This window comes from Bos indicus, chromosome 18 (assembly GCF_029378745.1).
Source record: "Bos indicus isolate NIAB-ARS_2022 breed Sahiwal x Tharparkar chromosome 18, NIAB-ARS_B.indTharparkar_mat_pri_1.0, whole genome shotgun sequence".
In the NCBI taxonomy this organism is placed as follows: Eukaryota; Metazoa; Chordata; class Mammalia; order Artiodactyla; family Bovidae; genus Bos; species Bos indicus.
The window spans coordinates 32,106,139-32,130,770 of NC_091777.1; positions in this window are offsets into that span (position 1 = coordinate 32,106,139).

Here is a 24,632-nt window from a genome sequence, read left to right on the forward strand (position 1 = left end):
TCATATGACCAAAGTACTGCAGTTTCAGCTTTAGATCAGTCCTTCCAATGAATATTCAGGTCTGATTTCCTTTAGGATGGACGGTTTGGATCTCCTTGAAAGAGTCCAAGGGACTCTCAAGAGTCTTCTCCAACATCACAGTTCAAAAGGATAAATTTTTTGGCTCTCAGCTTTCTTTATAGTCCAACTCTCACATCCATACATGACTCCTCAAAAAACCATAGCTTTGACTAGATGGACCTTTGTTGGCAAAGTAATGTCTCTGCTTTTTAATATGCTGTCTAGGTTGGTCATAGCTTTTCTTCCAAGGTGTAAGCATCTTTTAATTTCATGGCTGCAGTCACTATCTGCAGTGATTTTGGAGCCCCCCCAAAAATAAAGTCTCTCAAGTCAAGGTGAGCCCCTCCCTGTTCCCGAAGTCCCACAGTATTTTTCTTCCTCTCTTTAACATACGGTAGCTTTTACCTTTGAAGGGGATTATTTAGCTGGCTATCTTCTCTCTCTTAACAGAAGACATATGAGTTGAGGACTGCGTGTCACTAGAATCCCAAGGATTGTTAAATGGCATGGATATACAGAAAGAGAACTTGAACCTCCCTTCATTTCTCTCCCAATGTTATGTGAACAAAAGACAGTTTAAACAATTTTATTTAGGCTTACCAATGCTCAGAAACAGGATCAAATGTAGTCAGTGTTTAGACCACATTAAGTCTGAGGAGTTATACTGAACTTGGGAAAGCAGGAAGCCTCCTATTTCTCAAAGTTGTTTTCTGTCCTAATTCATCAAGACTCAGCATAGTTTTAGCAGATATTTCTCAGGAATATTCACTTTCTAAAAGAATGGCAATAAAAATACTCTTCAAGATAAAATATACCCTAAAAATCATAGCACAATTATCTTTTCTAAAAAGGCCTTTAAAACAAACTTCAAATATGAAAATACAGAAGCATATTAATGACAATACAATGTTTTTATCACATGTTGTTAAGTTAAAAGGCATATTACAAACAGAATTTACATAATGGTCTTGTGCTCTTTAAAAAAAAAAAAAACTATGAGCATGTGTGAATATGAATATTCACTAGAATACAACATTTAGGGGCACAGTGTTGGCATGCCAGGATTGGATATTCACTAAGCAGAGAAACTTATTTATTAATTAGATAGCACTAACTAGAGAAAGTTACTTCATCTCATTCTGCTTAATTTTTATTATTTTTAAGGTATAAATACTAAAAATACTTTGGTCATAAGATGGAACTTTACTCCACACCCCTAAAAGTATTGTGAACAGAAACTTAGCAGAAAAGCATTCAGTAAATATAAGGCATTTTATATTTCATATATGGAGACCAAAAGCATCTTTTTATAACCGGCTGTCAATGGTTATATTTAGGTTGTAAGTCTTGGTATTTTCTTTTACTTTTATTCTTCCTTCTGGGCATTCTGACACTCTCTAATGAACAGGTGTTACTTTTTGAATCGTCAAAATGCCTATAAAAAATAGCCCCTTCAAAATTCTCTAATTTCACCTGCACTGAAGGCCTACATTGATTTCTGTCAGAGTAATATGGGTATATGGGAAATATGTTACAATAACACAGTAAAATGCTTTCTAATATAAATGAAAGCTAATGTTATATTAAAGTGACCTGCCAGCAAGTGTTAGTCCAGCTTTAGAAAAGACCAAGGATATCCAGTTTCTAGATAACCAATGGGTACCATATGTTGCACTGATGTGAGCAAACTTAAATCCTACAGTGTAGAAGGCACAGCAATCTATTCAGGGTAATCCCAGCTTACAAAAGGGAAAAACCTTGACACACTTAAGTTTCCTAGGGCCTGAGCATCGTGTTTTGTCCTCTAACACCAACAGCATCCTGCACTATAAATTCACCAAGTAGAAATTCAATAAATATCTGTTGAATGTATGCTTGATGAACAAATACTGGAATAAAACCATAGAAAGATTTAAAGAGACATCGGATCTGTAATGCTGACTGTGTTAGACCCCTAATTTTAAAGCAGCTCTTGGAAGATCTTTGGATGATTTAACAAGGCAGCTGTCCATTTCCCATATAACTAAGTGCATGGAAGTGGAAGACATATGGCCAAGGTTAAATGGGAAGTCTTCAGCTTTATAGCCCAGTGAATATGATGCATCAGACAAAAGCTGGTGGTAGGAATTCAGTGATCTTGGCCTTCCAGTACTAGGGCAACCTAACAAGAGAAGCTGTCCCTGTAGGAATTAACTTGGAATATGAAATTGTCCATAAGCTTTTCTACCTGGGACTTTATAATATACACATTATTTGAAAGCAATGATTCAGTGTTTAAAACTTCTATTGAGTACTTCCGTCTACACTCCTGTGATGGTTAACTTGACAGGGCCATGGGGTATCCAGATATTTGAAAGTCCCCTGGACAGCAGGAAGATAAAACCAGTCGATCTTATGGGAGATACACCCTGAATATTCACTGGAAGGACTGATACTGAAGCTGAAGCTCCAGTATTTTGGTCATCTGATGCTAACAGACGCTCATTGGAAAAGTCCCTCAGCCTGGGAAAGATTGAGGGCAGAAGGAGAAGAGGGCATCAGAGGATGAGATGGCTGGATAGCATCACAAATACAATGAACATGAACTTGGCCTTCCCATCACAAACTCGTATGTGGCAAGAGACAGGAAGGTCTGTGGTCATGCAGTATGGGGTCACAAAGAGTCAGACACAACTGGGCAACTGAACAACAACAAGAAATAAGTATTTCTTTCTGTCTTACTATCTTGAATCTGAGGCATCAGTTTTTTCTTGCCTTTGAACTCAGGCTGAAATACCATTGACTTTCCTAATTTTTAGGGCGTTGGAGTCAGAATGATACCATTGGCTTTACTGGGTCTCCAGCTTGCCAAGTGCAGATCTCAAACTCCTCAGACTCTTTAATAATATGAGACAATTTTTTTCTTTTTTTAAAATTAATTTATTTTTTATTGAAGGATAATTGCTTTACAGAATTTTGCTGTTTTCTGTCAAACCTCAACATGAATCAGCTATAGGTATACATATATTCCCTCCTTTTTGAAACTTCCTCCCATCTCCCTCTCCATCCCGCCCCTCTAGGTTGATACAGAGTGCCTGTTTGAGTTAGCGGGAATTTGCTGTATGGCTCAGGAAACTCAAACAATTAGACATTTTTTATAGTAAATCTCTTTGTATTTGCAAGATGCTTTGTAAAATAGATCAGAAAATGTGAATTATTATGGACTAATCCCCAATTATTCTCATATGTATATATGGACTGCAATTGTTACAGATGACAAACCATGCAAAGGACATGTGAGTAATGAAATACAATAAAATTATTATGATAACTGAATTGAATAATTAAGAAAGTACAGAATTTTAAAGTTTATTGTATGCTTTGGATCAAAATTTTGAAGTTGTCTTTCTCTGTTTTGAGGCACACTATATCTGGTTTTGAAGTTACATATCCATTCTGAGCTCAGATGCTCAGAGTGGTGTCCTGGACAGTATTTGAGCCCAAGCTCTCCCTCTCGCTTATACAGGTACCCCCGACCCTTTGACAAGAAGTGTACATACAGTTGTACTGAGAAAATATGTGTTACATAGACAAAGTAACCCTCTTGTTATTAGTCAAACTTGGTTGAGATTGAGTGTTCGCTTAACAACTTTTATAAGGTAATTCCACTTTCAATGGAATTGAAATACTATCCTGTATTATGTTGCATTTCTGGTTTGGCCAACATTCGTACTAGGATGCTTTCTCTGCATGCATATTCTACCCAAATTACCCATTCTACAGAAGCAGAGTTCTTCCCACCCCCTGCCCGGGTTAAGTTCTTCATTATCTCAACAAGAATAAGGACAAGGAGGAAGAGGAAGGAGAAGGAGGAAGAAGAAGAGGAGGAGGAGGAGGGGAAAGAGGAGAAATAAATTTCCTCAATGACTGAACTAGTAATTATTCTATCAGTCTTCACTTACTGTAGGTGCCTGGGTCCATGTTAGGTGCTAGGAGGGAGAGAGACAGCACTTTGGTAAAAGAAAAAAAGGCTCTCAATTCTTTCACTTTAAAAGGGAATTACCATTGTGAACACATACAGTAGTTCTTAGAGACATTTTAACATGAAGCATAATAGCTATTACACTGAATACCAAGACTGTACTTGTCACTTTGTTTCTGTATGCAATAGCTGAAATTCTCACGCCAAAATCAACTTAATTCTTACTCTATTGCTGAGTAAACAGAAAATAGTTACTATAAAGTTAAGAACACATGGCTAGCAGTTGCTAAGATGAGTTTGGAATTTTTATCATTTTGTTGTCAAAACCCAATTTAATTACATCACATGACTTCTTGTGTTGGCATTTGCTAAACTTCTCTGCTTTAATGCCTTCAACGGGATAAAGTCTTTGTTTAAATTATTGGCAGTTTTCTCACTGGCATGCTCACCAAGATGATGACTTACCTCAATGGCTTTGACACTGAATTTTTCTTTTATATTCTTTTATTTAGTTTGCTAAGAAAGTCCTGGATGTTCATTGCAAGGACTGATGCTGAAGCTGAAACTCCAATACTTTGGCCACCTCATGCAAAGAACTGACTCATTGGAAAAGACCCTGATGCTAGGAAAGATTGAAGGCAGGAGGAGAAGGGGATGACAGAGGATGGTTGGATGGCATCACTGATTCGATGGACATGAGTTTGAGTGAACTCTGGGAGTTGGTGATGGACACGGAGGCCTGGTGTGCTGTGATTCATGGGGTCGCAAAGAGTCGGACATGACTGAGCGACTGAACTGAACTGAATTGAATATCCCAGAAAGGCATAAAATAGAAACCAATGGATCTCTTGAGAGTCCCTTGGACAGCAAGGAGATCAAAGCAGTCAGTCCTAAAGGAAATCAATCCTGAATATTCATTGGAAGGACTGATGCTGAAGCTGAAACTCCAATACTTTGGTCACCTGATGCAAAGAACTGACTCATTGGAAAAGACCCTGATGCTAAGAAAGATTGAAGGCGGGAGGAGAAGGGGATGACAGAGGATGAGATGGTTGGATGGCATCACCGACTCAATGGACATGAGTTTGAGTAAGCTCCGGGAGTTGGTGACGGGCAGGGAAGCCTGGTGTGCTGCAGTCCATGGGGTCACAACGAGTCGGACATGACTGAGTGACTGAACTGAAAAAAGTAATAAATTAATTTGCTAGAAAATTTCAAATAATAGGAATATTAAGAAAAGCTATGTGTTCCTTTGCCAGAGTTTCAAAGCAATTTCATCTCTATAGGGTGTTCAGATCCATCTAGTTAAATTTTCATACCAATAAGTTAGAATATGCCTCAGAGGTTATGCTCTTACATCTTTATTCTGAAAAGAAAGTCTTGTGGCTTTGTGATTTTGAGGCATTATGCTTAATTATCCTGAACTCAGTTTCCTCTCTTGAATCAGCCTCTCAGCCACTGGAGAGGATATCAGATAATTCACATGAATATGCTTTGCATATGAAAGTTACTTAAAAATATCACTTTTACTCTTTTTCTTCCTTTGTAGGACAACTAAGTCGGCTTCCTTGATGGCTCTCCAGGGGACACAGTTTCGATTCCTGGGTTGGGAAGATCCTCTGGAGGAGAAATGGAAACCACTCCAGTATTCTCGCCTGAAAAATCCCATGGACAGAGGAGCCTGGTGGGCTGTAGTTTGATGCGTTGCAGAGTCAGACAGAACTGAGCAACTGAGCACTAGGCCCAGGGCCACTAGGCAACTATCATCGGTAGGCCTGCCTTTGTTATGTTTGTGTGTATGTGTGGTGGGAGGAGGGCAGTGAGAGTATCATTATTTAAGTTACTTTATAGCACAGAATATTTGCTAAACCTATTCATTTAAATTTTGATGTGACAGAACTTAGGCTCAAAAAGAACATTTATCTGGCTCCAAAGCATTTCTGTTTATCACACAATGACCCTCTCCATGGAAAGCACAGGCACATTTTTAAAAATGCTAGTTCATAATTAACGTGTTATTTTTAAACAAATCTTATGGAATCATATAAAATAAAAACCTGGTATTTTTCAACAAATTCCACTCAGGTTGTCTACTCTGCCAGTGAAATAGTCAGTATCCATGAAAAGGTCCAGGCTTCTTTTTCATGCATTCAGAACCAATTCTCACTGATATCACCTCTTGCTTCTTTTAATACATTAAATAATAACTGACACTCAACTACTCATCTTAATCAATTTCATTTATAGATATTTGTTACTTTGGTCACTCCAGATCTACTCAAAAAGAAGTTACTCTGATTATAAAATATCACTTAATATGGACAAGGTTTTCCACATATATTAATTCATTTAATGTTAAAATCTTTATTTGATCATTCATTGAATATTTATTGAGTACCTTCTGTATTTCCAGTGTTGTTCTAAACCTAAGGGACATAATTATTAGAAAATAGACTTGGCTTTTGCCCTGACATTTGTAATAGGCTGACAGTCATAAAGACATCAATCAAATTAATCATGTGCACGTGTAAAGTTCAGCTAGAAAAGTGTTGTGGTGAGGTACGTGTTAGTGTGAGTGCTCCTCCAAACTGGGTTTGTCCTAGTCGTGGAAATCAGGGAAGGTGTGCCTGAGGAAGCAGTGATGCAGCTGAGATCGAAAGAATTAGCAAAGTTAATTCATTAAAGAGAGGAGGAAAAACAACTTTAAGAGAGTGGGAAGGGAATGAGAAAAGAACCTGTGATAACAGGGAACAAGTTGAGTTAAATGACAGGGAGAGGGTGGAAGGAACAACATTGGTTGGCATGACACAGTATGACAGGAAGAAAAAGCCCATTCTCTTAGATCAGAAAAAGCTTCTTTGTCAGAATTCCATTTAAATTGAGACACGACATTTCGTGATAACTTTCTTATTTTACTTTTTTAAAAAGTATCTATCAGAACAAGACTGAAAACTAATTTCAACACACAGTGTGCAAGCAGACTAATTGTGCAATAAAGAAAAGTAATGGAAATAATGAAATAAAAAATGTGAGCGTTAATAAACCTAACAAAACAGTATTCCAAGTAAATGCCCTGGGATTTATACATCAGATATTTTTAGAAACCTCAGACCAGCATTTGGTGAGACTTAGAGAAAGAAAGAAAGAAGCCTTAAAAATAAGTCCCTTCTACACAGTACAAGGCTGTTTGCTGGATTTTTTACTGGTGAGGAACACATACCTTCTAATGGCAGATAATTGGAGAAAAGATCTCTTTCACCAAACACCAAATGAGAATTTCAATTAATTTCCTCAGTGTCATTGAGCAGTGTTTATGTGGCTAGTTTTAATACTTTATATTATGATATTTACATTTATTTAGCCAAAATTAAAAGATAAATTGGTGTGGTGTTTGAGAAGACTCTTGAGAGTCCCTTAGACTGCAAGGAGATCCAACCAGTCCATCCTAAAGATCAGTCCTGAGTGTTCATTGAAAGGACTGGTGCTGAAGCTGAAACTCCAATACTTTGGCCACCTGATGCAAAGAGCTGACTCATTTGAAAAAACCCTGATGCTGGGAAAGATTGAAGGCAGGAGGATCAGGGGACGACAGAGGATGATACGGTTGGATTGCGTCACCAATTCAATGGAGATGAGTTTGAGTAAACGCCGGGAGTTGGCGATAGACAGGGAGGGTTGGCATGCTGTGGTCCATGGCATTGCGAAGAATTGGACTTGACTGAGCGACTGAACTGAACTGAGGCTTCCTCTCCTGGAGGAGGAAACGGCAACCCACTCCACTATTCCTGCCTGGCATAACACTCCTCCTCATGGACAGAGGAGCCTAGTGGCCTATTGTCCATAGGGTTGCATAGAGTTGGGATGACTGAAATGACTTAGCACACATGCACACAGGACTTCCTCTCAAGTATTCTCTGTAGCTGGATTTGGGTCACTGGAAGGAATTTGTTCTCCTTTTATATGAAGCCAAAAAGTGCAGGTGTATAGTTGGGGGTGAAATTGATCACTTGGTGCATCCTTAGTCTTTTTAACCTGAACTGAAGTTGAAACAAGACGGACCGTTAAGACCTGAGTTCTGATTTCTTTCTTTATACATAAATGTGTTCCACTGTAAAGCTAATGACCGTAGGCTCAGGAAAAAGAGAGAAGAGAAATCACCATAGTTAACACTTCAGTTCAGTTCAGTTCAGTTCAGTCACTCAGTCGTGTCGACTCTTTGCAACCCCATGGACTGCAGCACGCCAGGCTTTCCTGTCCATCACCAACTCCCAGAGCTTACTCAAACTCATGTCCATCGAGTCAGGGATGCCAGCCAACCATCTCGTCCTCTGTCGTCCCCTTCTCCTCCTACCTTCAATCTTTCCCAGCATCAGGGTCTTTTCAAATGAGTCAGTTCTTCACATCAGGTGGCCAAAGTATTGGAGTTTCAGCTTTAGCATCAGTCCTTCCAATAATATTCAGGACTGATTTCCTGGAGGATGGACTGGTTTGAACTCCTCGAAGTCCAGGTTAACACTGCTGTATGCTGTACCTGAAAGTTGTTTCAGGTATTAGGACTCCATGCTTCTACTGTATGGGGTGTGGGTTGTACCCCTGGTAGGCAGAATGTAGATCCCAAAAATTCTCAGGCAAGAAAAAAAATTATTTTTTTTTCCATTTTAATTTTTTAAAAACACTTTTGTAACTATATGAGATGATGATGCTAACTAACCTCACCATGGTAACTATTTCACGATATATGTCAAGTCTATATGCTGTGCACCTTAAGCTTACACACTGCTGTAGGTCAACTGTATCTCAATAAAAGTGGGTAAAAAAATGACCTTTCATCCCTCTACCTAATCACAAGCAACAGAAATAGTAATAATATTAACGGTAATTCATTGAGTATTACTGTGGACCTAGTCTTTCAAGTAAATTATTTCCAATCATTATACTAATCTTGCAAAGAAAATATAAGTAACGTCCTTCTTTTATAGATGAGAAAACTAGTCAGAGGAATTATATGACTAGCCCAGATGAATCACAGAACCATTAAGAACAGAACCAAGTTAAAAAACAGAACTACCTTGCTATGCTTTTACTGAAGCATGTGACTTTTAGTCTTTTTTCCCAAGTAACCATGTATCTTTTAAACTTCCTGTCTGTTTGGTTTTATTTTAAGCTTATCATTGCATTATACATGAACTTTTACCCTAATTTCTTAAATAATATGCTATTTATTATTTAATGTGATGCTTATGAATTGCAGTGCTGAAGAAGACTCTTGAGAGTCCCTTAGACACGACTTAGTGACTGAACAACAACAACAATTTAATTACCTATGTTACTACTAATACAATATCTATATCATCATTATTTATATACTCTGAAAGTATATACTTTATTTTACCTAAACTGATTTATAATTTGACCATCTTGCTAATTTTCCTTTTGTTTCAATACCATGGACAATTATATAATAATTCTACTTTTATATAAAGGTTTTTGTTTTTCATTTTGAATTGTTTATTTGGGATGCCTTCCTGAAAGAAATTACTTGGTCCAAAGGTATTTAATCTTAGCTTTCTAGAATTTTTACAATCTGGGGCTAAAATAATAAGAAATGTGCATGTGACAAAGTTACAGTCATAGTTGGTGAAATTCTCTGATTCTGAGCTTTCCAAATACATATATCAAATGAGTTCATTAAAGCAGTTTTTTCACTAAAAATGAAGCTGTCATTCTTCTGAGATTATAAGTAGTCATCCTGCCTAGGCTCTTAAACCCTCAGGTACTCAATTCTTTAAGAAGCTAAAGGGGTGACATACGTAAACAGTCTGTAAGAAAAGACATTATATGCTCATTTGCATTTCTAGTTGTCCATTTCTTAATAGTAATTTTTTAAACAGCTTAAATTAATATGGGAGAATAAAAATTAACTACTTAAAGGCACTGAAAAGGAGTACATCAAGGCTGTATATTGTCACCCTGATTATTTAACTTATATGCAGAGTACATCATGAGACACGCTGGACTGGAAGAAGCACAAGCTGGAATCAAGATTGCTGGGAGAAATATCAATAACTTCAGATATGCAGATGACACCACCCTTATGGCAGAAAGTGAAGAGGAACTGAAAAGCCTCTTGATGAAAGTGAAAGAGGAGAGTGAAAAAGTTGGCTTAAAGCTCAACATTCAGAAAACGAAGATCATGGCATCCGGTCCCATCACTTCATGGGAAATAGATGGGGAAACAGTGGAAACAGTGTCAGAATTTATTTTTTGGGGCTCCAAAATCATTGCAGATGGTGATTGCAACCATGAAATTAAAAGATGCTTACTCCTTGGAAGGAAAGTTATGACCAACCTAGATAGCATATTCAAAAGCAGAGACATTACTTTGCCATCAAAGGTCCGTCTAGTCAAGGTTATGGTTTTTCCTGTGGTCATGTATGGATGTGAGAGTTGGACTGTGAAGAAGGCTGAGCGCCGAAGAATTGATGCTTTTGAACTGTGGTGTTGGAGAAGACTCTTGAGAGTCCCTTGGACTGCAAGGAGATCCAACCAGTCCATTCTGAAGGAGATCAGCCCTGGGATTTCTTTGGAAGGAATGATGCTAAAGCTGAAACTCCAGTACTTTGGCCACCTCATGTGAAGAGTTGACTCATTGGAAAAGATTCTGATGCTGGGAGGGATTGGGGGCAGGAGGAGAACGGGACGACAGAGGATGAGATGGCTGGATGGCATCACTGACTCGATGGACGTGAGTCTGTGTGAACTCCGGGAGTTGGTGATGGACAGGGAGTCCTGGTGTGCTGGGATTCACAGGGTCGCAAAGAGTCGGACAGGACTGAGCAACTGAACTGAACTGAACTGAAAGGCACTGATACACAAAATCAATTTATATTCCATAAAGTAAATAAATGCTTTGTCCTATAATATTTACATTAACAAATGTTAACACAAAGTAGACGAACATTACACATGCCAAACTATAGGTATCATTTTAATTTAATTTTAAAATATTAATTTTGAATATTTAATTTGAATATTTAATTTTGAATATTTTAAGACTATATGGTTAAAATGTATTTGCATAGTTTGTATATGTGTGGTTACACAAATTTTCCTTTTAGAGCAGATTCCTGTCTTCCTAAGATAAATCTGAATCAGTATCACTGTATTTGACGAATACCTTCTATTCATTCTGTAAATTTGTGAATTCACTAAAGCATCTATCCTGTATAAGATGCTCTATCACTTTCTGGGAACTATCAAGATAAAATTTTATTTAACAATTACAAACAATTTTTTGAAAATTCATTTTTGTATGATAATTTAAAATGTAACATTCCAATCTTCATATCATCACAGTTGAAAAAATGTTATAGTCTTTTGTCCAAGATAATAAAGTTAGTGAGTAGATGAATAAAGATATTCAAGTTAGAACTATATAGTTGGTGAAAAGTTGCAAGTGTAAGTTGCTCATTTATGTCCGACTCTTTGCGACCCCATGGATTTCTCCAGGCCAGAATATTAGAGTGGGTAGCCATTCCCTTCTCCATGGGATCTTCCCAACCCAGGGATAAAATCCAGGTCTCCCACACTGCGGGCAGATTCTTTCCCTGAGCTACCAGGGAAGCCCAATATAGTTGCTAGTGGCAGAAATATAAACAGAACTATGATGCCTGTTTGTGTGTGTGTGTGTGTGTGTGTGTGTGTGTGTGTGTGTGTGTGTGTGTATTGGAGCTAATATCAATAGCCTATTGCTGTAAATCAAGCCTCTTCAAAACTTAGTGGGTTAAAAAGCAAACTTTATTTTTGCCCAAATGACTCAGGTGTCCACTACCTGCCAGAAAGGCCCTCAGGCAGGAAGATGATGTTGCTTGAATCCCATTTGCAGCAGATAAGTAAGTGCTGAGGGGGTAGGGGAAAAGTAAAATAAGCCCTTATAACTCATAGTTTTGAACACTCTGGTGTTAACTTTAATTCATCCAGCAAAACTAGGTTGAATATCTTTTAGATTATTGCTAGAGAGAATATAAAAGAAGACAAAAGAGAAATGCAGGAGCAACAGGAAACTAAATCGGTGTACTGTAAGATGAAAATTTACTGTTAGGGATTCAGAGAAGCACATGCAGATGTCTTTATTGTTAGACACTATGTGGGTCTGAGGGCACAGCAGCCTGTGTGCTCTATCTCATTCTCACACAGACAGGAAATGGACAGCCTCATTCTATAAAGTTTATCTTCAAAAGGCTGCTTATGAAGCTCTCAGACAAGCAACAAAGAAAGTTAGACGCCACTCCACTTTGGGAATGATTACCAAGTGTTTATTTTCACTAGGTTACTTTGTTACTTCAAGTGTTAACTTCTCCAGAGTTAATACTTCAGTGTATTTCCCGTTCAATATTATTTTGTAACCTCTTAAAAAGAATGATGCTGTAAAACTACTCAAAAGTTGTTAAAACAAGTAAAACATTTCAAACTAAATGCATGTTAACATTTTATTTTGTTGCCACTATGTAACAGTAAAACAGATACTAATGATTGTTGGTTTCTGGTGTATTGAGTAGTTCTGAAATAGTTATCAAGGAGAAAATATAGAGGAGATATCCTCTGAAGGGTATTAAGCTTAAAGTCCAATTTGCTAAATCTTCCTTTCAGGGGGAAAATAGGAAGCAATTACAATGGACACAGCAGGATGCAAAGTTATACAGAATTTTCTTACTACTAAAGAAACAATCCCACTAAACGATTCTATTAAAACAAGAGGCCAGGCAGGTTATATTCAATTTAAGATCAGGATTCTTACCCATCTAGACCTTTAAAGAAAAGAGCTTAAATTCATCTTGCTGCTGCTGCTAAGTCGCTTCAGTCGTGTCTGACTCTGTGCGACCCCGTAGAAGGCAGCCCATGAGGCTCTCCAGTCCCTGGGATTCTCCAGGCAAGAACACTGGAGTGGGTTGCCATGTCCTTCTCCAATGCATGAAAGTGAAAAGTGAAAGTGAAGTCGCTCAGTCGTGTCCGACTCTTAGTGACCCCATGGACTGCAGCCTACCAGGATCCTCCGTCCATGGGATTTTCCAGGCAAGAGTGCTGGAGTGGGGTGCCATTGCCTTCTCCGAAATTCATCTTACTTTCTTTATTTTACAAGTAAGAGAAAAATTTCGAGGTCACAGTAGAATTCAAAGTTAAAATTGAAGGCTGCACTTGGTTTCACCAGGTTTTCCCTTTTGGCATGGTTACAGACTTTCAAATGTTATTAAGAAATAAACAAAAAACAACAACAAAAAAACATGGGCAGAAGACCTGAATAGACATTGTCATGGTCTGGCTGCAGGTTGGAAAAGAATTTCCAGACACGAGGTAGAATGAAAGAAGAAGAAAGTTTACTAGACTGGGGAGGGGAGAGTCGCTGCCAGCACATTGGGCCGGCTTCCTGATAGTCAGGGAGAGCTGGCAGTGATAAGGGGTTCTTGATTCATTTTTATGCCCTGGGTGTGAGGAGTGGGATAGGGGTCTTACAGGTCATTTGCTGATTGGATGAGGTAGGTATATTGGGGGGGGGTGGTGGGTAGAGTAAGGCATATACCTTCTCCCTATATGGGGAAGGAGGGGAGACAAGTTATACTGATCAGGAAGACCTGAAATTCATTAATAGTTACATCATTGGGGATGGGAGGGAAGGTCAATAAGGGTCTGGTTTTTCTGTTCCTGCATTCCAAGACCCTCCTTGGTTTTATCTGCTCTTTCATCCTTGGGTCACCACAGATATTTTTCTAAAGAAGACATACAGATGGCCAAAGGCACATGAAAAGATGCTCTGTTCAGTTCAGTTCAGTTCAGTTGCTCAGTCGTGTCGGACTCTTTGCGACCCCATGAACCGCAGCACGCCAGGCCTCCCTGTCCATCACCAACTCCAGGAGTTCACTCAGACTCACGTCCATCGAGTCAGTGGTGCCATCCAGCCATCTCATCCTCTGTCGTCCCCTACTCCTCCTGCTCCCAACCCCTCCCAGAATCAGAGTATTTTCCAATGAGTCAACTCTTCACATGAGGTGGCCAAAGTATTGGAGTTTCAGCTTTAGCATCAGTCCTTCCAAAGAACACCCAGGATTGATCTCCTTTAGAATGGACTGGTTGGATCTCCTTGCAGTCCAAGGGACTCTCAAGAGTCTTCTCCAACACCACAGTTCAAAAGCATCAATTCTTCGGCACTCAGCTTTCTTCACAGTCCAACTCTCACACCCATACATGACCACTGGAAAAACCATAGCCTTGACTAGATGGACCTTTGTTGGCAAAGTAATGTCTCTGCTTTTGAATATGCTATCTAGGTTGGTCATAAGCTTCCTTCCAAGGAGTAAGCGTCTTTTAATTTCATGGGTGCAATCACCATCTCAATAATGCTAATTATTAGGGAAATTCTAATGAAAATCATAGTGAGATAATCTTATACCTGTCAGAATGGCTGCCATCAAAAAAGTCTTCAAATAACAAATGTCAGTAAAGATATGGAGAAAAGGGAAACCTGTGTGCTGTTAGTGGGAATATAAATTGGCACAGCCACTATGTAAAACAGAATGGAAGTTCCTCAAGAAACGAAAAATAGAACTACCATTATGATCCAGCAATTTCACTTTTGGGTATATGTATGAAAAAAAAAATGTAAACACGAACTTGGAAACACACCTCAAAGTTCATAGCAGCATTATTTACAATAGTCAGACTATGGAAACAACACAAGTGTCCATCAATAGATGCATGGATAAAGAAGATTTGATATATGTATGCATGCATGCATCCTAAGTCTGACTCTTTGTGACCCTATGGACTATAGCCCCTCAGAATCTTCTGTCCAAGGGATTCTCCAGGCAAGAATACTAGAGGGGGTTGCCATTTCCTTCTCCAGGGTATCTTTCTGATCCAGGGATTGAATCCATGTCTCTTATGCCTCCTACATTGGCAGGTCGGTTCTTTACCACTAGAACTACCTGGGAAGCATATATAATCCCACATAAACAATGGACTATTCCTCAGCCATGAAAAGAATCGAATTCTGCCATGTATAGCAATGTGGTTGGACCTAGAGAATGCTATCCTTAGTGAAACAAGTCAAAGATAAATACTATACTATATCATTTATCTGTAGAATCTAAAAGTAACACATATAAATATATACAATACAATAGAAACAAACTCACAGATGCAGAGAAGAAACTAGTGGTTACCAGTGTAGAGAGGGAAAGGAAGAGGGCTGAGATAGGGGTATGAGATTAAAAGACACAAACAACTATGTATAAAAAAATAAGTAAGCAATGAGGATGTATTGTAGAACACAGGGAAATAAAGCCATTATTTTGTAGTATCTTTAAATGATGTATTATCTACAAAAATCTTGAATCACAGTGTTGTATACCTGAAACTAATACAATATTGTAAATCAACTACACATCAATAGAAGGGAAAAAATAAATGACTCTAGTGGCATTAACCACTTGGTTTTTATATGTAGCTCACATGTTAATTCCTCTAGAAAAAAGTTTCATTTTTCAAAAGTCAAGAAGACTATATGTACTTGTTGTGAAACACATTTTTAGAATTCATTCATACAGTGTAACTGAAATCTTTCACCCATTGAACAATTCTCATTTCCCCTGCAGAAACAAAGAGGCACATGGAAAGTTCAAGAGGTGCTGTATATGTCTATTTTCTTGCTTGTGGTGATGGTATCCCAGGTGATGGCTTATGTCCAAACTTGTCAAATTTTATACATTATACATGCACAGTTCTTTGTATATCAAATATATTTCAATGAAACTTTAAAAAAAAGTCAAGAGGATGACAAATATAGTACTGCAGAAAGAACAGGTCACTCTTTATTGAGCATATCTATTCATTACCAAAAAAAAATAGACAGCCTATATACTATCTCTCATGCTGCTAAGTCACTTCAGTCGTGTCCAACTCTGTGCGACCCCATAGACGGCAGCCCACCAGGCTCTCCCATCCCTGGGATTCTCCAGGCAAGAACACTATCTCTCATAGTTTCTGATAAAATAAAACACATTGTCTCATTGCTGCTTTTGTGCTGCATTTATAACTCAAAATATTTTCTCTGTCATTAGAAAACTAAAAGCAAGCAAATTTAACCTCTTGCCATTATTTTGTTCTGACATTTTACCTTTTCTAAGAAACTGACATTAAACCTTCTGCTTTTTCAACTTCCTACTTAAAGTTCACCTCCTTAAGTTCTTTCTCACCACACAAATAGAAGCAATCTCTGAGTTATCTGAACTTGACAGATTCTTCACTATTTTTCTTGTATTATTAGTATTTCTTGACTCTGTGTTGATTCCTCACGTAAGAAATCTCTTAAATGAATGAGATAACTTTGCCTGATTTACATATTGGGTTCTTGTAACACAGGATAGTTTTAGTTTGATTATTTTTTGTTTGTTTGTTTTGTTTTTACACTTATGAGTCTTGAGTTTGAATTTAGATTATAAGATTTATCGCCTGTGTGAACTTTGGGCAATTACTCTTTTATAATAAGCCTCTGTTTATCAAATGTGCAAAATGGAGATTATAATTTTATATAATCCATGATTTTAAAATATAAAATGACATTGTACCGATAAAGAGCTTTTAAAAGTATCTAGTACACACTAGTCATTTAATAAAGATATATTTTAACTTGGTAACACTTAATAATTATCAAGCACAGCAGCACTACATTATATACAGAATGATCATAATAAATCAATCATGCGGCATTTGGGGTATATCTTAGAATATGTTTTGGAATAATAATAATGTTATTAGTGGTATTTTTGGTGTTTAATTTTTAGGTCTGTCTGATACCAATGAATGAATGCTTAATGTTTGACAGATAAAGTAGCATTTATTTGTAGGCCCACACTCCTTTTATTCTCTCTCCATGTAGTATCATTGAAACTACAACCATACTGTGATGGCTCAATCCTGGAACAAACACTGTATTTTGATACCTCCAAATCATCACTCATGCTGTCCTCTTACTATTTTCTCCCTTTCTCTTCCATTCATTTATTGGAGCTCATTCAAATCCTACCTTCCCTCTGTTCTCTGTCACTTGGAATAAGAAAACCCTCCCAGCCAGCATTCTTAATTTAAATCCCTGCTTCTTATTAACGTAGGGCACTTTTATATCTCTCATATTATAATATTATTTATATAACAATATTCCCCAATTAGTCTTTAAATCACAGAAATGTAAAGAAGGGACAGAGTATTACTGGCACTGTTTCCCATATTAAGCTACACAGTGTATACATAAGGCAACCCATACTGCTCAATACATTGAATGGATACCTAGTTCACAAAGGTGTCAGAAGGTATCAGAGAATGGGGCCACTGTGATATTTACCCATTGGCATTTACTAGCTTTGAAGCACCAGAAGAAAACGAGATATCTCATTTAGTATTATTGTTCTGTGAAATCTCTGAAGAATTGCTTGCCTAAAAAAAAAAAAAATAAGAATTGCTTGCCTGCTTAGAGGCAGCACTGGACCACCTCCCCATCCATGTTTCTGTTATACACATAGAGATTAATTTCTGTCTGGTTCTTCAGTTCAGTTCAGCTGATCAGTTGTGTCTGACTCTTTGAGACCCCATGAATCGCAGCACGCCAGGCCTCCCTGTCCATCACCAACTCCTGGAGTTCACTCAAACTCACGTCCATCGAGTTGGTGATACCATCCAGCCATCTCATCCTCTGTCATCCCCTTCTCCTCCTGCCCCCAATCCCTGCCAGCATCAGAGTCTTTTCCAATGAGTCAACTCTTCGCATGAGGTGGCCAAAGTACTGGAGTTTCAGCTTTAGCATCATTCCTTCCAAAGAAATCCCAGGGCTGATCTCCTTCAGAATGGACTGGTTGGGTCTCCTTGCAGTCCAAGGGACTCTCTCTCTTTTTTTTTTTTTTTTTAAAATTTTATTTTATTTTTAAACTTTACATAATTGTATTAGTTTTGCCAAATATCAAAATGAATCCGCCACAGGTATACATGTGTTCCCCATCCTGAACCCTCCTCCCTCCTCCCTCCCCATACCATCCCTCTGGGTCGTCCCAGTGCACTAGCCCCACGATACTGGATGCGAGGGTCTCTCAAGAGTCTTCTCCAGCACCACATTTCAAAAGCATCAATTCTTCGGCGCTCAGCCTTCTTCACAGTCCAACTCTCACATCCATACATGACCACTGGAAAAACCATAGCCTTGACTAGACAGACCTTTGTTGGCAAAGTACTATCTCTGCTTTGGAATATGCTATCTAGGTTGGTCATAACTTTCCTTCCAAGGTGTAAGCGTATTTTAATTTCATGGCTGCAGTCACCATCTGCAGTGATATTGGAGCCCCCAAAAATTAAGTCTGACACAGTTTCCACTGTTTCCCCATCTATTTCCCATGAAGTGATGGGACTGGATGCCATGATCTTTGTTTTTTGAATGTTGAGCTTTAAGCCAACTTTTTCACTCTCCACTTTCACTTTCATCAAGAGGCTTTTGAGTTCCTCTTCACTTTCTGCCATAAGGGTGGTATCATCTGCATATCTGAGGTTATTGATATTTCTCCCAGCAATCTTGATTCCAGCTTGTGCTTCTTCCAGTCCAGCATTTCTCATGATGTACTCTGCATATAAGTTAAATAAGCAGGGTGACAATATGCAGTCTTGACATGCTCCTTTTCCTATTTGGAACCAGTCTGTTGTTCCATGTCCAGTTCTAACTGTTGCTTCCTGACCTGCATACAAATTTCTCAAGAGGCAGATCAGGTGGTCTGGTATTCCCATCTCTTTCAGAAATTGAAGAAAGTAGGGAAAACCACTAGACCATTCAGGTATGACCTAAATCAAATCCCTTATGATTATACAGTGGAAGTGAGAAATAGATTTAAGGGCCTAGATCTGATAGATAGAGTGCCTGATGAACTACGGAATGAGGCTCATGACATTGTACAAGAGACAGGGATCAAAACCATCCCCATGGAAAAGAAATGCAAAAAAGCAAAATGGCTGTCTGGGGAGGCCTTACAAATAGCTGTGAAAAGAAATGAAGTGAAAAGCAAAGGAGAAAAGGAAAGATATAAGCATCTGAATGCAGAGTTCCAAAGCATAGCAAGAAGAGACAAGAAAGCCTTCTTCAGCGATCAATGCAAAGAAATAGAGGAAAACAACAGAATGGGAAAGACTAGAGATCTCTTCAAGAAAATCAGAGATACCAAGGGAACATTTCATGCAAAGATGGGCTCGATAAAGGACAGAAATGATATGGACCTAACAGAAGCAGAATATATTAAGAAGAGATGCAAGAATACACAGAACTGTACAAAAAAGATCTTCACAACCCAGATAATCACAATGGTGTGATCACTCACCTAGAGCCAGATATCCTGGAATGTGAAGTCAAGTGGGCCTTAGAAAGCATCACTATGAACAAAGCTAGTGGAGGTGATAGAATTCCAGTGGAGCTATTTCAAATCCTGAAAGATGATGCTGTGAAAGTGCTGCACTCAACATGCCAGCAAATTTGGAAAACTCAGCAGTGGCCATAGGACTGGAAAAGATCAGTTTTCATTCCAATCCCAAAGAAAGGCAATGCCAAAGAATGCTCAGACTACTCACAATTGCACTCATCTCACATGCTAGTAAAGTAATGCTCAAAATTCTCCAAGCCAGGCTTCAGCAATATGTGAACCGTGAACTTCCAGATGTTCAAGCTGGTTTTAGAAAAGGCAGAGGAACCAGAGATCAAATTGCCAACATCCGCTGGATCAGGGAAAAAGCAAGAGAGTTCCAGAAAAACATCTATTTCTGCTTTATTGACTTTGCCAAAGCCTTGGACTGTGTGGATCACAATAAACTGTGGGAAATTCTGAAAGAGATGGGAATACCAGACCACCTGATCTGCCTCTTGAGAAATTTGTCTGGTTCTTAGGAGATCTATTAGATTGTTTCTGATGACTAAACTGACATAACTTGGAAGACCTTTGTATTGAATTTCTCTGACAGTCAGAATACTTGTCAAGGTGGGATTTGTAGGAGAGCCAAAGCTTTCTTTATAGTTGTGATTAGTCATATGGTTGAGTAAGACAAAACCTTTATTTTTGCTTTGCAGAATCCACTACACAACAAAATGAAGAGATATATTGAAGAATTTCCTTTGATATTTATGTTGAAGAAAATAGGATGTTCAATGGTGTATAACAAATACCTACTATGAACTAAATACTATGCTGCTATTATCCATTTGTAATTTTATTTCCATCCCTCTACCAACCATAAAAAGTAGATAATGTTATTACAATTTTACATAAAAGGAAAGTGAGCCAGTTATTTGGATAATGTGTCAAATTCCAAAGTCCATGTGAAGAAGATGTCTTTGAATATTGCAAATGGCAAGATTTAGCCAAGTTTATTAGGGTTAAATAGAATGTACTATATAAGGGTTTTATGGGGACTCAATATCCTTATTTTCTTAAGTGAATAATCAGTGCCACATTTGGAAAATATGTACAACACATTAATGCATAAAGATGAAAATTACAATCAGCCACCCAATGCTTCCACACAAAACTATCTAAAGGCGACTGTTGCTCTGAATATTTTCAATAGGCACAAGTTTCAGTTACAATCCACTAGTCTTGTAACAACACAGTTCAAATGCTAGTTACCATGGCATATTAACGTGAGCAAGTATAAAAAGTAAAAACTCCTCTGTTAGACTTGTGTCCACACATCAGTGCATATATAAATGTGCACCTTGATCAGTGATCAATCAACTTTGCTTCTCTTATGGTCAGCGATTGAGTACTATACATCCATTTTCACTTCATGCACAAAAAGGAAGCAAGTATTTTTTGCCATCTTTTCTTCCAATGATGATAACCTTCTACAAAATTGGATAACTGATAGAATTAGCCAACAACAACGAATGTGCAGAAACAAAACAAAAAATGATAATAGTGGGAGTAAAATTGGATGTGATTAGAACATGTGAAAAGGGTGACAGAAGCTAAGAACATCATGGGAGGAAGTTAAGAAGTATATGCATACAGTATGACAGAAATGTTTACCACACTTACAAATTGCTTCCAGGATCTGAATTGAATGTTATAGAATAAATAACTGACCTTAGGAACACTAACATTGACACCATTTGAGAGACTCTGGGAATGCAGATCGAGGAGTTTAGTGAAGGTGAAGTTATTGACATAAATGAGGAAAACTGTTGTGTAGAAAAAGATGAAAATGACCCAGAGGCAAGACTGGCCAAAACTTCATATTAAAGGAACTCTCAGATATTTCATGACAATGAAAGTACTAAAGATAGTGTCAGAAGATGATCCAAACTCAGATTTATAATACACTCTGTATGGTAAGTTACATGATGAGAAGCAATTTTGCTGCAAACCACTCGCTATAGTTGCTAGGTCAAAAGCAACATCCATATACTACTAATATGCTATTGTTTAACTCATTTGAGGATCAGGATCAACAAGAAGACACTGAAAACAAAATCAAATATTTAACAGCAATTGAAATTTTAAAAAATATGAACATTATGAAGATCTGTGTAGTCTAGAAGCAAAGGTATTTCCCCCAACTTAATAAATATTTGCTGATTATCTTTTTTGTGTATCAAGGATAATTCTTAAAATGTTTTATTTTTTTAAATAAGTGGGGAATCCTGCATTAAACAAACAAACAGAAATCTAAGAAATTCTGCTCATAACAACATACTGACTCTTCAAAATGAGTTAAACATCTGGATCATCTGTTATATTTTTTCCCTTCTCATTTAGTCCTTTGCCCAACTTTTAAAAATCAACTGCTAAGTACCATGTATGATAACTGGAGGTGCTCTGTAAATGTATGTTTTATTGTATCAATGATACATCTATAAACTTAATAAAGCTGAGTATTCAGGTAATACAAAGCTGGGTGTCAGTTTTAAAGACCTGGTCTAGCTCATGCTTACACTTATTTGGACTTAAGCAGTTCAGTGACACCTGGGTAGCTGGGTTACTTATGAGGGCTTTTCATTCTCGCTGTGCTTAGTCACTCAGTCATGTCTGACTCTGTTACCACATGGACTATAGCCCACCAGGCTCTTCTGTCCATGGTATGCTCCAGGCAAGAATACTGGAGTGGGTTGCCAAGCCCTCCTCCAGGGGATTTTCCCAACCCAGGGATCAAACCCAGGTCTCTAGCACTGCAGGCAGATTCTTTACCATCTGAGCCACCAGGAAAGTCCTTCTCATCCTTAGTGGTCTCTGAATTCTGTCTATATTTCTCCCCAACTCTAGGTCTCTGTGGAAAATTCTGCTTAGCTTTTCAATCTCTATCTGGTTACTTTCTTTTTATCTCCTAAAATTTTTGCTCTGTTTGGAATAAATGAATAAATAAAGAGTTCAAGGGAAAAACCAAGAAATGGATCTACATAATCTTAGTAATCAGCCTTTAACACAAATGTTGTAAATACTTGTATGAAAATAGATGAAAAAAACGAAAAGTTTAACTAGAATGTAGTAACCCATTTAAAAAACCAAAGGAAAAATTTAAACTGAAAAAAATGAGAGTTGAAGATAAGATTTCAATTGCTAGGGACTTCCCTGGAAGTTCGGTGGTTAAGATTCCATGTTTCCAATGCAGGGGTGTGGGTTCAATCCCTGGTAGGAGAAATATGATTTCATATGCCACATGGTACAGCCAAAGGATTTAAAAAAAAAAAATCATTTGCTAGATGTCCCAACGGAAAGGACAGAACAGATTTTTTTTTTTTTTTTAAATAGTGAACTTAAAGATCAGGGAAAGTAATATATTTAAATTTAATCACAAAGAGCAAAAAGTGACAGGAAACACAGGAAAGAGTAAAAGATAAAAGGGTTGCGGTTACAGGTATTAATAAGTATAATTAGAGGTACAAAAGGAGAAATGAGATTGGTGAAAAAGTAATGTTTAAAGAGATAAATATTAGATATTTTTCCAAAATTAGTAGACAACCTCAAACCGTCAGTTTCAATATAATCTGGGAAATCTAAGCAGAAGAAGATGAAAAAATATATATAGGTACATAACTATACTAAATACCAAAGACAAAAATAGGAACAAAGGCAGAAAATAGAAAAACAGTAACAAATATGATATATATTAATCCAACTATATCAGTCATGACTTAGAGAAAATCATTACTCTAAATTAATTAAATAAAATACAGAGATAATCAGAGTAGGTCATAAAATAAGACCCAGCTACATGGTACTGACAAGAAACCCACTTTAAATATAGATACTATTATTAATTAAAAATAAATATGAGGAAAAATATACCACACTAACTTTAATTAAAAAAAAATAAGATCAGCTATATTAATTTGAGACAGAACGAACTTCAGCATAAGAAAATTTACCAGGGATAAAGAAGAGCACTACATAATGATAAAGAGGTCAGTTCTCCAAGAAAACATAATAATGCTTATTAAGTATGTGCCTAACAACAGAGTGTTAGACTACATGAGACAAAAACTAATAGAAGCACTATGTTTTAGATACTAATACCCATCTCTTAGAAATGAACAGATCCAGTTGGCAGAAAATCAGTAAGGATGTAGGTGAACTCAACAACACCATCAATTAACGGAATAAAATTGACATCTGTAGACTACTTCATTCAAAAATAGGAAAATACATATTTTTTCTCAAGCTAATATGAAATATTCACCAAGGAAGATCACATTCTGAGTCAGAAATCACAACTTAACAAATGTAAAGGAACAGAAAGAATACAATGTCTGCTCTCAGAACACAATGGAAATAAATCAGAAATCAATAACAAAAAGATAACTGGAAGTCCCAAAATATGTGAAGATTAAGCCAACACACTTTTAAACAACACACGGTTCAAAGAAGAAATCCCAAGATAATTTTTTTTTGAAAACTGAACTAATTGAAAATCAAAATGCAATGTCAGTGTTTTTGAGATACAGCAAAAGCACTGCTTAGAGGGAAATTTATAGTGTTGAATATATATATTAGTAAAGAAGAGACATCTATAGTAAATAATCTAAGTTTTGACCTTAGAAAAGTAGAAAAAAGAAGAAATTAAACCCAAATTAGTAAATTAAAATAAATAAAAGAAATCAATTTGATAGAAACAAGAAATCAATAGAGAAAGTCAACAAAATTGAAAGCTAGTAAGTTCAGTAAGTCTCCAGTTAGGCTAACTTATGAAAAACAGAGAAAACATAAATGATTAATATCAGAAATAAATGAGAGAGTAGCACTAAAAATTCTATGGAAATTAAAATAATATTAAAGGTATTCTGTGAAAAACTTTGTTCCCTCAAATTTGATAATCTAGATGATAAAATGGACCAATTTGTTACTAATAAAAGACACAGTTTGCCAAAACTCACAGAAGAAAAAACAATGTGAAGTGAAAAATTTATGAAAGAAATTTAGTCAATTACCAATAACTTTCCAAAACAAAAACATCAAGTTCAAATGGAGTCACTGGATAATTCTACCAAACATTTAGGAAACAAATTATAACAATTCTCTACAATCTTTTTTCAGAAAAAAAGAAA